This window comes from Pelmatolapia mariae, linkage group LG4, assembly GCF_036321145.2.
Source record: "Pelmatolapia mariae isolate MD_Pm_ZW linkage group LG4, Pm_UMD_F_2, whole genome shotgun sequence".
NCBI classification, from domain to species: Eukaryota; Metazoa; Chordata; class Actinopteri; order Cichliformes; family Cichlidae; genus Pelmatolapia; species Pelmatolapia mariae.
In genome coordinates, this window is record NC_086230.1 from 21,158,588 (window position 1) to 21,172,194 (window position 13,607).

Sequence of the window (13,607 nt, forward strand, 5' to 3'; positions counted from 1 at the left end):
AAGTCAACAAAAGCTTTGGAACAGACTAATGCTTTCAAACTATAGCACCACGATCCATCAAGGGTGCCAGACGCAGGCAAATAAACAATACATCAAAGCTGACGAACTCTGTCACCTTTGTAAACTGACACAGCAATCAAACCTATGTGCTTTGTGTTGTCTCAATGTGCTTAGCAGTTTCCATTAGCAGCAACAGAGGATCCACAGGCTGCACCACAGAAGTAAAAGCAAGGGGTCACAGTGAGGCCGCTCGACTCACTCTGTATCACAGTTGTACTAGCCTTTAACTGAAATACATTCAACTGTCCTCACGTAACACTGTCCAAATTTATCTCATTCCCACAAGAGGAAACCAAAGTTTCAGCTTCGACCTTCTGACACTAAATACAGCACTGCACCGATAGACCACAGCATTAAAACCACGTGACTAACTCTGCATAAGTCTCCCATCAGGCCATCAAAACTGATCTGATCCATCAAGCAGTGGATTCATCTTTGAAGATTCATCTCTTTTTCATGATCCAGTGATGCACTCTGTCCACTGAAAGAGGCAACTGCAAGGAAGCTACCATGACAGTCTGTAACAATGTTTTATATTTGCATTTTATTTATTTATACAACAGGGACGATACATATTAAAGTTGCAGCATTAGAAAAATAGGCTTAGGTAGGTGATTTGTGTCATAGTGGCATCTTCCAGCACACTTTGATTGGATAGTGCATTCTACAGTCGTGTCTGCAGCCATCAACATCTTTGACTCTTTATGCATGTTGAAAAGTGCAGTTGTAATTTAAAAATTAATGCTATTTACTCTAAAATCTATTCGTGGCTTGATTATTCTGGTTAATCTGTGTTTGTTTGTGATTTCCAGAAGTATTTTCAGACCTCCCAAAGACATGCACATTATTGTTCCATGCATAAGGTAAGGTATATGGAGATATTATCTTTATTTGGACTAGAAAATTGAACTGAACCAGTGAATCAGTGTAAACCACACGGATCATCAGATCATATCAGACAAAGGAGTCTTTGTGGCTCAATTGTAGGCGATAAAAAACTTCACACTGAGACAAACTGTAGGTTCTCATATGGTTTAAAATCTAAAGATACAGCTCTGCTTGAGCTGACTGCAGGTTCAAAGACATCATGAGTTTGAGGTTTCTCAACGGGTGCTTGAGCCAAGCTGCACAGACATCCTGCTGAAAACTGAAATGTACAAAAGTGTGACATATTTTTTCCACTGAGCGTGTGTTTTGTTTCCACTATGTGCTTTTAATAAGTGTGCCGGGTCTGCCTGCCTAGCTACCTTCAGTAGCCAGTTCATTAGAAAGGAATTAGAGTTGACGCAGTGCGTTCCTGAGAGGGGGAGAAAAGCCAGGATTGTCAGTGGAGAGGCCAGCTGTGGCCATGTCTGAGCCACAGTGACGAACCCCTCAGATGGGCTGCCAAGCGCCTGCTCTCTGCTTTCTCCTCGCTCCATCGGGCCCCCATCCTCTGGACACACACACACACACACACACACACACACACACACACACACACACACACACACACACACACACACACACACACACACACACACACACACACACACACACACACACACACACACACACACGTGCATGTACTCGTACACATGCGTACATGGACCACGATTTAATTAAACTCACTGAATCCGATGTCAACAGGTCTGCAGTGACCCTTATGACACCCACCATACAATTCCACATATAACCACATGCAAAGTTGCCAAATGGAAAAAAATGCAGAAGCTTCCACAGTATTTTTCTTCGTGTCCTCAAGAAACAGAATAACGCTTCATTAGCATTCCAAATTATCTTCATACCGACACAGGCTACCCAAATCGGTGCGGCCAATCGCTCATTTAATCCATTTCCGCAGGGAGAAACAGCAAGACCAGCAACACTACTACTAATATTGCTGCCGTCACATAACGCATCTCTGCAAAACACCAAACACGTGCTGAAAAATAGCTCATTGCAATGCAGCTTCAACACATCTCGAGGCAACTTAACAGAATGCTGCATGACCACATGATCGGCATTACACCTGCTTTACATAATGTTGACATGAAGGATGAAAAGCCTGATCTTTATTTTCACTGGAGGGGACGCAGATAGACAGCCAGGGCTTAATCGGGCTGAACAGATATTTACACTAAAATGATGAAACGCATACAGATGCTTTTCTAAGATAAATAAAAAAAATACTATCTGAAAAATGACAGATGCTCATGTCAGCACAAAAACACACACACACGGGCCTTTAAATGTGTGGAAAACTGGTCCAGACTTGCTCAGTTATAAAACAATCAGGTCACTGGTCATAAACTGGTGGGAGGGCTCAGCCTCTTGATTGTCAGTGCTCAGTGGGAATGGACCTGTTGTAGGACGTGGGTGGGCATGAGGGAGAAATAAGGATGCACTAATGGGAAACACAAATACTTAAAATGCTCATATACATGAAACACACTTTAGAAATTAAGACTAGCGTGCTAGAGGAAATAAATAGCTACTTTCATTATCGAGACATGTTTAAGTTTGTGTGTTGTGCCTCTATATCTCTAAAAAGCTGGTAGGTGCGGTAGGTGAGATGATGATCGCAGCGCCCCGGAAAGGATGCGTTCCGCGTTAACCTCAGGGTTCAGCATCAAGGGCCCAGACTAGACGACCATAGCGTGACCTGTCGCTCAGGGCCTGGGAACCAGTTGGTAGTTGTGACTGCATCAGAGCAGAGAGGAGAGGACGTGGCACAGAAGACAGACAGCAAAAGGGTGAGGGTCACGACCGCTATGACCCTCTCTGCTGTTAGGTTACCTGAGAAAACTGCTGCTCTTGTCATGGTTGTATTTTAAACGCTAAACACAGACAAGAGTACACATGTTAAAGAGGAAGTGAGGAACTGTTTTGCACTCTTGACTTGAAGTTGATAGATTATTGGACAATAGTAATATCTGAAAGACATTATTCGATCAACAAATACACTGAAACAAGGAAATGTGGAGATGCTTTAGTTTCAAAGCTCACAAATTATCTGAAGAAATAATTACACTCACTGAATTATCAAATTCAGTGTTATTTATCAGTCTCAAAGCACAAGGTGCTTTTTATGGTAAGATAAAGATCCTACAATACTACAAAGAAAACAGGGAAAACCCCAATAATCAGACGATCCCCTGTGAGCAAGCACTTGGTGACAGTGGGAAGGAAAAACTCCCTTTTACCAGCAAGAAACCTCCCGTAGAGCCAGGCTCGGGGAGGGGCAGCCTTCCTCTAAACCTGCCGCGAGAGATTAATAATAATTAGCCAAAATGAATAGAATACAACTAAAACAAATGATATTTACAAAACTACGGTATATATCAGCAGGTAACACAAGTCAAGCTGCATATAATCTGTATCGGTGTCTTTGTAAATCCACTTCGTTTTTGCTATTTTCTGGCTCAAAAATGAAAAGATATGAAAATATCTTCTGGTTTTGAAAATAAAACCAGAGAATTAGAATGGCATGCTTGCAGTAATTATTCTGCATACCAGAGCCATAGCTGAAATGTACATTTCTAACAGCAATCACACTGGCGACGTAGGTCCACTCTAATCTATTTTTCCTGCTGTGGAAAAACCACATGTGCCCCGAGCTGTTGCTGGTTTACGCTACACACACTGCAGCGCTCAGTAAAGTCTACTATAAAAACACAATCCACCAATAATGGCCTTGATGAAGGACTTACAGCCCTGTTAAAATATTGTCCAGCTAAACAGACTGTGGTCAGTCTCAGAAGGACATTCTGGTGCTTGACAGCAGCAGCCCAGCCGACAGTTTGGAAATCTCAGATTTTCTTCCAGACAATTAGCCTTGAAGCACAGCTCATAACTGACGACTCAAACCTCCAGAACAAACTCACCTTAGTGTATATGTCTGAGTGTATGCGAGACACCGGCTCATGGCCGGCCAAGTCTGAATTATTGGAAATGCTAAAACCATAAAACCCAGTGATTTATGTACGCAAAACACGACTGCTTAATATTTGTCTTTCCTACAAGCCCGAGTACATGTGTGCAGATGAGTTAAAGGGGTCAACTCGAGAGAGGGAAGAAGAAAAATAAAAGGAGAAACATAAACCCTAAAACAACTTCTTCAAACCTTCTTCACAAGAGCAGCACAAAACATTCTTGAGGCGTTGAGCGGAGCACCTTTCAAGGATCTACATTCACACGTTTTGCCTCTGTGGTGCCTTCAACTCTTGAATTATCAGCAAGTTTATCAGTCTCATTCTGTCCGTCTCTGGCACACAACTGTTGTGGATCCGAGTCTTTGTATCGCACACACATACACAGACACACACCTACACACACCCACACATTCATATGACTGTGTCCATACTTGCTCTTTCTGCTCAATCTGAATCACCACCTTTATCGCTTCTATCCCCGCCACCAATCTCTCTCATATCTCAAAAGCAGAAATTCCAGTCCTGTTGGATAACAATCCTAAATCTCTAAAAAGAAAAAAAAAAAAACATTCAGGAGTACAGAAAAGGATTGTTTTCAAAACGACAAGTGTGATCTTTTGTGAAAAATTTACACACAAGGTTTGGTTTAAAAATCCCTAACCACATCGTTGGGGGTCGGTCTAACAGCCTCAAAACTTAGCTTGGCTGCGCTAACCGTGACCCTCTGACGAAATTCTGTGTTTTACCTTTAGCAGGTCCAGCACGCCCACACTAAATCTTCTGCTTTAATGATAGAAGCAGGGATAAGCACCGTAAAACACTATAAAAAACTCACAGAACAACAGATTTATTATGAGACACGGCGAAAGACTGAGGGAGGGAGAGCAGAGAGTCAGCGAGAGAGAGAAGTAAAAGATAAGATCACTATCACATTTTTGTAGTAAATCACAACAGTTATGCATGTCCACATACTTGTGTGTGTCCAAGAATGCTTTGAGCTCATAATGCAACATCTGGGAGAGTTATTGAATGAAGCGATACCCGCTCCAAAGAGAACCCGAGAGATTGTTACAGAAGACACCATAGCCTTGACTCGATAGCCTTGATGAGCTGCTGGTACGAGCAGACCGGCTCCAATTTCTGCCCCCATCCGCACACATCAAAACACATTTTTCTTCTCTTGTTCCACCATCTCTGTCTGGTCAACGAAGAAACCACATTTTTTGACCACCTAATCACTGAAACAATTACTGACGGATAGTTTTCCAGTAACACGCACACAAAAAAAGTTTAATGAGATGTATAAACATAACAGTTTATGGTAAAAGGAACAGTGGAAAGCTATGCATTTCTAAAGTTCGCATTGAAACATACACTTCCAGTATAGTTTGTAAGCCACCGTCTTTTAACAGCAACCACTGCTCACCAGATATTTACAAGGCTACTCATGCTCGGCCCGGGCTCATCAAAGCAGCTTTGAGCAATTTGTTAACACAGCACATGCATATTCCTCCAGAGGATAAAGCTAAGTGGTGCTCAAGTTGCACTGAATCAGACTCAGATGGGCCCCGCAAACACGAAGGTGGCCGGATTGTCATGAAGTGAAAAGAAACAGAAAATCCAAAATAACAGTTGCGGCTTGGGCCCTTCTTCTAAAACCCGACAGCCACGGGGACGTGAGCCTTGCTCTCTCTTTTCATTTAATCAACCTCTTGACCTTTTCTCAATGTTGAGTCCTTTGCATCCATCTCTTTATGGTATCAGCACCGCCTGACACAGCTGAGCGAACACCTGTTATCTGTGCGTTCGTGTTTGTTTTATTTAACTAGTCAGGTCATTTTTAGCTAAATTACTCATGTGACTGCCTGGTCAAAGAATAGCAACAAAAAAATGCAACAAGGGCTTCAGACTCAAGCACAGTATCATTACAAAACAACACATAATGACTGAGAGAGAGTGTAGCAACGCTGCCGCAATAGTTTAGAAACACAGCGTGAAGGTAAGACCACACAGTTTGCATCTGGGCATGGAAAGATGGTGGGATAATAAAAAAATGTAGGGTACAACACTGAAAGATTTACCCAGTACTGTGAAAGGCATTAAACAGAAGAAGAGGAGGTGAAAGAATAATACTGACAAACCCTCTCTCTGTGCTCGGTGGACTTTACGGGATTTGACTCGCTATGAATCAGAGGGGTGGAAATTGTTACTTTTAGTCTGTGGAGATATTAAACATTCACGTTTTCTCACAATGTATTTATTTGAAAAGAAAAATCTAACAAAGCAAGTTGTTAAATCAGAAGCTGGAATAATTAGATGTAAGCAAAGTCAATATTGCAAAAACAAAAAACAGAAAAAAAACAAATTAAGATGCTTAAACACCATCTTTTAGTGTAAATTATGCATGTGCAAGCACCAGGATGACCTGATCGGACCTTTGCTGCTCTCTGCCTTCTGAAAGAGTTTCTGCCATAGTACTAATCCTGCAATTGTCATAGTGAACATAATATAGCTAAGCTTCAGTCATTCCTGCACTTAACCACAGGCATGCTGTTGCTACTCAATACCTGGCATACCAAAATGCAAGCTGAAAATATGTCTGAGAGGTAGAAGGAAGTGAGCACAGAAGGAATACAGGACAGACAGTTGGAGTTGAAGGGAAGTGCTTATGTGCACATTTGCATATTATATAATTTTTTTTTTAAACCTGGGTTAATGGATTGTTTTTGTAACATAAGACACTATTAACACAACACTGACAAACTAGCTTTTAAGTTGACGTGGCTAGCTTAGCAAACACTTCTCTAATTACAGCACACACAGGGTGATGTTATCAGCTAGTGATAAGAGTCGTGATTAATGTCAAATGCCAAAAAAGATCAAATATTCACCGTCCCCTTTGCTTTCTTTTAGGTCTCCACCGAACTCTGAGGAAAGTATTTGGCTCTTTAACTGCCAACTGAAAACAGCCATCAGCTGTAATGAATAAAGTGTCTAATGAGAACAATAACAGCTTGCCTAACGAAGTCACAAACCAGGGAATCAAATCAAGTTCAAACTTGCTAATATGCTTGGTAGAGCTGAGGGGGAATTGCAGTGTGAGGCAATAAAAAAAAAACCCTCTAGTCTCTAAAGAAGAAAGACACAGATATACAAAAAAACGAATAAAAAAACCCCAACCCAAACAAATAAAGAAGTAAATACTACATTTTAAGATAAACAAAAATCTTACTGTCTTAGACTAACCCAGGGACAGGTCCCTCTAAATCCTAAGAAGCAACCTCCAGGAAAGAAAAACTAAGCTGCTGCATAACTAAAAACCTGCAGTGCCTCTAATCGTTATTTTGAGACTGTCTCTAACAGTTAGCAAAGTGAGCAAATGAGGAAATGAGGAAATCCACACAGACTCACAGTAAAATATTCATATTTAAAATATCTAAAAATGGCCACCTCTGGGTCCCATTTTAGAAGAAGACAGAAGCCAAAATGCTGAGATCAATCCTTTAAAGCAAGACTCACAGTGGATGTCTATCTTTTTATATACAGGCCACTCGGTCTCTCTACCTTGGCTCTTAACCTTCAGCCTCTGCAAAAATCCCTCAATTTTAACTCAAGGGAACAGATAACTAGTAACAAGTGCACTGTCTACGAATGCAAGATACCACAAGCTGACACGGCACCAAAGACTCTAAAGACCTTGAAGGGTAAATAATACCTATAAAAATACAAACCACACAGATGCTAAAGGAAACATGTTCTCAATCAGCTTGATAATGTACGTTAGTAAAGCCAAGATTGTTTTTTATCCTTTCTACAATAAAATGAGCTCTAATGGTTTGTCCAGCTCTAAGACAGGAATGAACCAGCTGTGCTGTCTGCCATTTCTGTCTCGCTCCTTAATGAGAAGTGCTAGCGTGCACAAAGTCAACAGACTAGTAAACCTCAAAGTGAACTATGGTCTGACCTCTGTAGGTCTCCGTGTATTTGCTGTCTCGCCCTCCTCTGTGCGAAACAAACAGCTCCTGCAATCACTAAAAGTTCAGTGTTCGGATTCTTGAGGTCTTTGTGTTGAGGGCTTTTTATGTTGACATAACTAGCTCCAATGAGACCAAAAGGCAATAACCAGACCATATGGAAATGAGAAAAAGCCCAAAATCATAATCATAAAAAGTATTAAAAACAAAATAATAAATATATGAAAAACAGGAGCCATTTTTTAATTTTCTTTATGGCATCCTGTCTGTGTTCCCAAAGGCAAGATTTAGTAACACAGTTTGTTAATCCTTTCCAAAAAAAAAAAACACGAGAAAGGGTAAAAATATATTTTGTGTAACCACCCCAAGCCCTTTTTTAAAACCCTAAACAATAAGTAAAATTCAGGATACGCACTGTTCCTTGAGCCATATCAGGCCTGATTAACCAAGGATGGACGGCACAACACACAATAATAATTTATGTGCGAAAGGTTCCTCTAAGGAAGACAGCTTTATGAGGAACACACTGACATATAATGTTTAGACCTCGCAAGAGAGGATGGGTGGAAACAGAAAACACTTCACTTTTATCTGATATGGTGTATCTAATGTTAGCATTATGTGTTTGCACTCACACAAATAGTGACAACTTCTGCTTCTTTGCTGCTCGCTCTGTTGACCATATTTCTCTGTCCCTTTCAAGTTCCCATAGCAGCCACTAATTAACCATGCATGTTCTGAGGTACTCCCTCTTCTTTCCCAGGTTTCTTCCCCTCTGCATGGCATTATACTTCCCGTGGACATCTTCCTGCCGGGTGCTGTGGGAAGAAAGGCAGCTCAGGCCTTAAGAGGAGGTCCCAGCCATGTCTCTAGGCAGCCCACACACACACTCCCGTCAAAGCGCATTTATGTGTGACGGGAAGACATGTAGTTGTGGACAGAGGATGGCGTGCATGTGCACAAAACGCAAATGTACAGAGTTGCAAATATTTATGCACATACACTAAACACTAATAAAGGACATAATCTCCTCAACCTCTCAATAAGACAGAGGATGGAAAATTAATGACTAATCATTCCCACGCTGTCCTAGGAAAGCAATGCAGCTTTTGTGCTTTTCAAAATTTCAAAAAGTAGCAGATGTTAGGCATTCTTGAAACACTTGTGTAACAAAATAACGTTGAAGGAATAGCCAGAGAAAAGCAAATGAATATTCACACTTTGTTTTTATTCTACAATGTGTGACCAGAGATTTGTCACAGGGGAAAAGCTTGAAAATTATGACAAATGGTTTAGCAAATGTGCATAGTGGCATTGTTTGGTTACAAAATGTGCCATCAGTGTTACTCTCTAAAATTTGATGGACAAAAGAAAGCCAAAAGAAAAAAAAGAGAGATCATAAAGCTAGCTTAAATTGTTTAAAAGACAGCATTTTGTTGTGCCGGCTGACAACACGTGGAATGAGTGAATAAGTGAAATGTCATTTTGTGGTTACCATGCTCTTATATTCACTCATTGTTGTCCTGTGTCTGCTCCAAGGATGCTTTTCTTGGGTTTTTTGTCCCGAAAAGCTCCTAAAAGTAAAAAGCCACAGGCATGCTGTGAACAACAAAACATGAACACCTCAAACCGAGGCACACGTTTGTGTGTTGGCAAAGATCTGCAGACGTGATAATGATGGTTATGCCTTTGTAGTTTCACTTCAGTTCAATCATATTATAAGCACCAATTCACAGTAGCTGGTCCACTATGAGCAACGGCTTGGCAATGGTGGGAAGGAAAAACTCCCTTTTAACAGGAAGAGACCTTCGTGAGAACCAGGCTCAGAGAGGGGCAGAAACGTTTTTGCAGCAGAGGGAAAAGAGAAGAAGAAGAAAAGCAGGAGTGATTTATAGTGACACAAACAATGGAAGAGAAACGACAAAGGTTATGTGGTCTGTCGCTGCTCGGGTCCTCATGGGGGTCTGTTTGTCCAGGACAAATGTGGAGATGGGTTTAAAGGGTCTTACAGCATTTGGTGTAAATATCTCATCATCTTTGTGCTTTACGTACTACAACAAAATTAACCTTATCATTATATTATATATATTAAATAAGCCTACACTAGACAAGAGTGTAGTGAGCAAGAAAAATGGGGAAAAAAGCAAAGGGGGTAATTTTCCACAAGAAAAATAACTGTTGTTGCACATGCAGAACAAACCTATAATTACAGCAAAGCAAGCACAAACAACATATAATAAGCCAAACAAACCAACAAATATCCAACTCTAATCACTTTTAGCTTTCTTTAGGCATAAAGGAACTGGCCCTTAAAAATGTAATTAACATTAAACACTGATATTTATGGGAGTGTACGTGTATTATTAAGACCTATTCAACTCATGAAAACTGAGGTCAGTAAGAAGAAAGGAAGGTAGAAGACAGTTTGCTCCTTTTACACTCAGTTTAGCCTTTCTGATAACATTTTTGTGTCGCAAGGACTCAAGCAGGCAGAATAGGAAATAAAACAAGGCTTTAATGGGCGGCGGTAAAGAAACAAAAGATGGAAAGATCCCAAAAGAGGTCAAGCAACAAAAAGATCAACCTAAGAGGACACAAAAGACAAATGACACATGTATACACAAAATGTGCTGATTAGGGATTAGACAGGAGGAGGAGAACGAGACACAGGTGGACATAACCAACACAGGTGAAAGTAAATCAAAGCAATCAGCACAAAGCAAAACTAATGCAAGACACCAAAGAAAACCCAGAATTCAAAGTAAAAACGGGAAATAATGACGAGAACTAATACAGACATGAGGACCAGCACCAAAGAGGAGCAAGGAACCGAGATGTTAACACAGAAAGATCAATTTGAAAGAAAGGCAGATGGGAAATGTAAAAGTGAGATCAGAGGTCAAATGACAAAATGTTTGGATGTGATATTTAGAATCTCCTTATACGACTATCACTTCCTAAAAGTTGCCAATACAAAGACAGGCAGATGAATTTAAAACAAGTGTTTTAAGAAAAAAGGCATTTTATGAAAGTTTGAACTTGAAGAAGAGATCAGAGGTCCAAAGTAATGTGATATTTAGAAACCCCATACAGCAAGGATTTCAAACATAAGGCCACCTAGAGGAAGGGGACCTTCACTGATCCGACCCACTCAAGATTTAAGTGGGCTATATGCGGCCCAAAATGTAAATCGAGTTTCCATATATTATCTGCTTCATATTACAAGACCTACACCTCGATCTTAAGCACATCAGTGTGCGCAAGCTTCACTAAAATCTAACCAATACTAGAAGGAGTAGCAATTCTTGTGATTTGTGGATGGATGGACAAAAGCCTCTCCATAGCATTAAAAAACCCAGGAACCAAAACCAGAGACCATGATATTATGTGCCTTTGAGACAAAAGTGTTTCTCATACAGCTGTCTGTGTGCTATGGAACACCCACTGTCCTCACAATCATTTTAATTTTACTTTAAATTGTCATATTTCTATTTTGGATAATTATGCCAAACAGTTAATCCTGTGTCAGCTAAAATCTACAGTTAAATACAGTGTTTGGTCAAAGTTAAACACGAAATAGAGACTTTAAAGGTTACTACGTATCATGGAGGCAAAAAAATAAATAAATAAAAGACGAATGAAGACCAAAAAGATGAAGCAGATGTAATAGTTAACATCTGCTTCACTACAGGGTGGGGACAGCCTGGATGACTCTGTGCAGCCACATATTCAGACGACCAAATGAGACGGAAAAGAGGATTCGAGGAGAATAAGAGTGAAGTGAGCTACAAGAAAATTAAAGAGCTCATCTTTTATGAAAACTGACAAGAAGAAATTTTCAGTTAAGTCCTTAAAAAAAAAAAAAAACAACTAAAAAAACAAGCATGGTGCTGTATGACTAAGTGCCTCAAGCATTAAACCCCTAGCAGGCTGCAGAACTGGCTGAGCACCAAACCAGTGTTTTATTGGTTCCCCTGGGCAGTGTTATAGGCTGCCTCGCCATCTTTTACTGAGCCCTGGTGATTAGGAGCGCAACGTGCTGATGGCACGCAGAATGCTGTTACCGCCACTTTGATTTACACCCCTGACCAAATGCCTGTCCGCTAAATATGTGTAAATATGTGAAACAGATTACAGGAACGCATTGCTCCTCGGGACATTTAACCAGGAAACTATGTGAAGACGGCCTAAAATAGACTATTCTACTATTCAAGCAGTGTTTGATGAGACTGGATAATATCTGTTGACAGCAGATATTTGTTACTTTTTAACTAAGAGGCTAGAATATACTTAAAGTCAGAAAAGCTTAAATCATATTATATAAGTAAAAATATTATACAGTTAAATGCTTTATTAGCTTAAGTAAAAATGTAGATTTTGGTAACAAATCCACTAAATAGCCTCACCCCCAGAACTGATATCACAGAGGGTAGTTATAGGAAAGAAGGATTTTAAAGTCTTTAGCTACATACAAATGACACATAAAAAACATAATAACGTATTCAATATTAAGAATTTCCACATATATAATAAAATAATAATAAAGTGGGCTGAATAAGCTGAAAAGGCATTATTACTAAGAATATGCATTATGGACTCCTTCTAAAAGCTGTGAAAAAAGCAGCATGGTCCTGGTGAGGATGAGGTAATATTTATGATTACTCCATCTGGTTGCTGCTAGTTGTAAAAACAAAGCATAAAAAATTATGAGAGTCACAGTCTCCATTGAGGAGAGCAGTTCATGAGTACCTGAAATTTGGAGATGCCGGACCAACACACATGAGCTGAATGACAAGTATAAACGATAATACAGCACCAGGGCAGAGGCACTGACTTTGTGAACCTCAAACATATGCACTAAAATGCAGCAGGGCAAGACTTATTTACTCTTTCTTTATTTCTTCCTACCACATGAGACTTAGTTGCGGCAGTGACTCTGGAGCTGCATCTGGCCCATGCGGAACGTGTGTGAAATCATTTCTCTATTCCTGTCATTTACTGTAATGCTTTGCAGATGGAAGCGTGTGCGTTACATGGAGGAAAATGAGCGAGAGAAATTCATGAGCCACAGGCAAAGTGGAGACTGCTATCAAACAGTAAATGGTAAAAAGAAAAAGAAAAGAAAAACGCAAGCATGGCTCAACAAGTGGAACTAAAGCACCCGTTGCTCAGAAGATACTTAGGGTTGGGGGGTGGTTTAAGGAGACACGTGCAATAGTGTAAGGCTACAGAGAGGTCTGCTAGTTGAATAATTCTCTTGTTGGACTGTCTCTGCCTTCAGCCATGAAGAATTAAACCTGGCTCAAATGATCTTTTACAATTTCTTGCCAACATTAAGAGAAAAAGCAGCAACGTGCTGATAAAAATCAGCCACTGTATGCTTCAGGGATCTGTGTAATTCTGTGACATGAGGCCAAAAGCACACACCGGTGGTGACACAGTTCCAGAGAGCTATCGCCTTACTGCACCTTGTTGGGAAAGGCTGGCATTGAAATAGGCTCCCAGCTGCCAACGGGTAGTTTGTCACTGGAGTTAGGAAGTATTTGATAGCTTTCTCAGCTTGAAGACATCTCCGTCAACGAAAGCAACCATGTGAGCTAATGTAAACCGCACGTACACTGTGGAGGCAACTGGCTGTCCCTCATAAGTGAATGAACAG

The 13,607-nt window shown here is 40.4% G+C and overlaps 1 protein-coding gene across 2 annotated transcripts in view; it reads right to left on the reverse strand.

Moving 5' to 3' along the window:
* The window catches only part of LOC134626235 (mitochondrial import inner membrane translocase subunit TIM16-like), a 111,385-nt gene that overhangs the window by 18,278 nt on the left and 79,500 nt on the right, over positions 1-13,607 (reverse strand). The window lies entirely within an intron of this gene.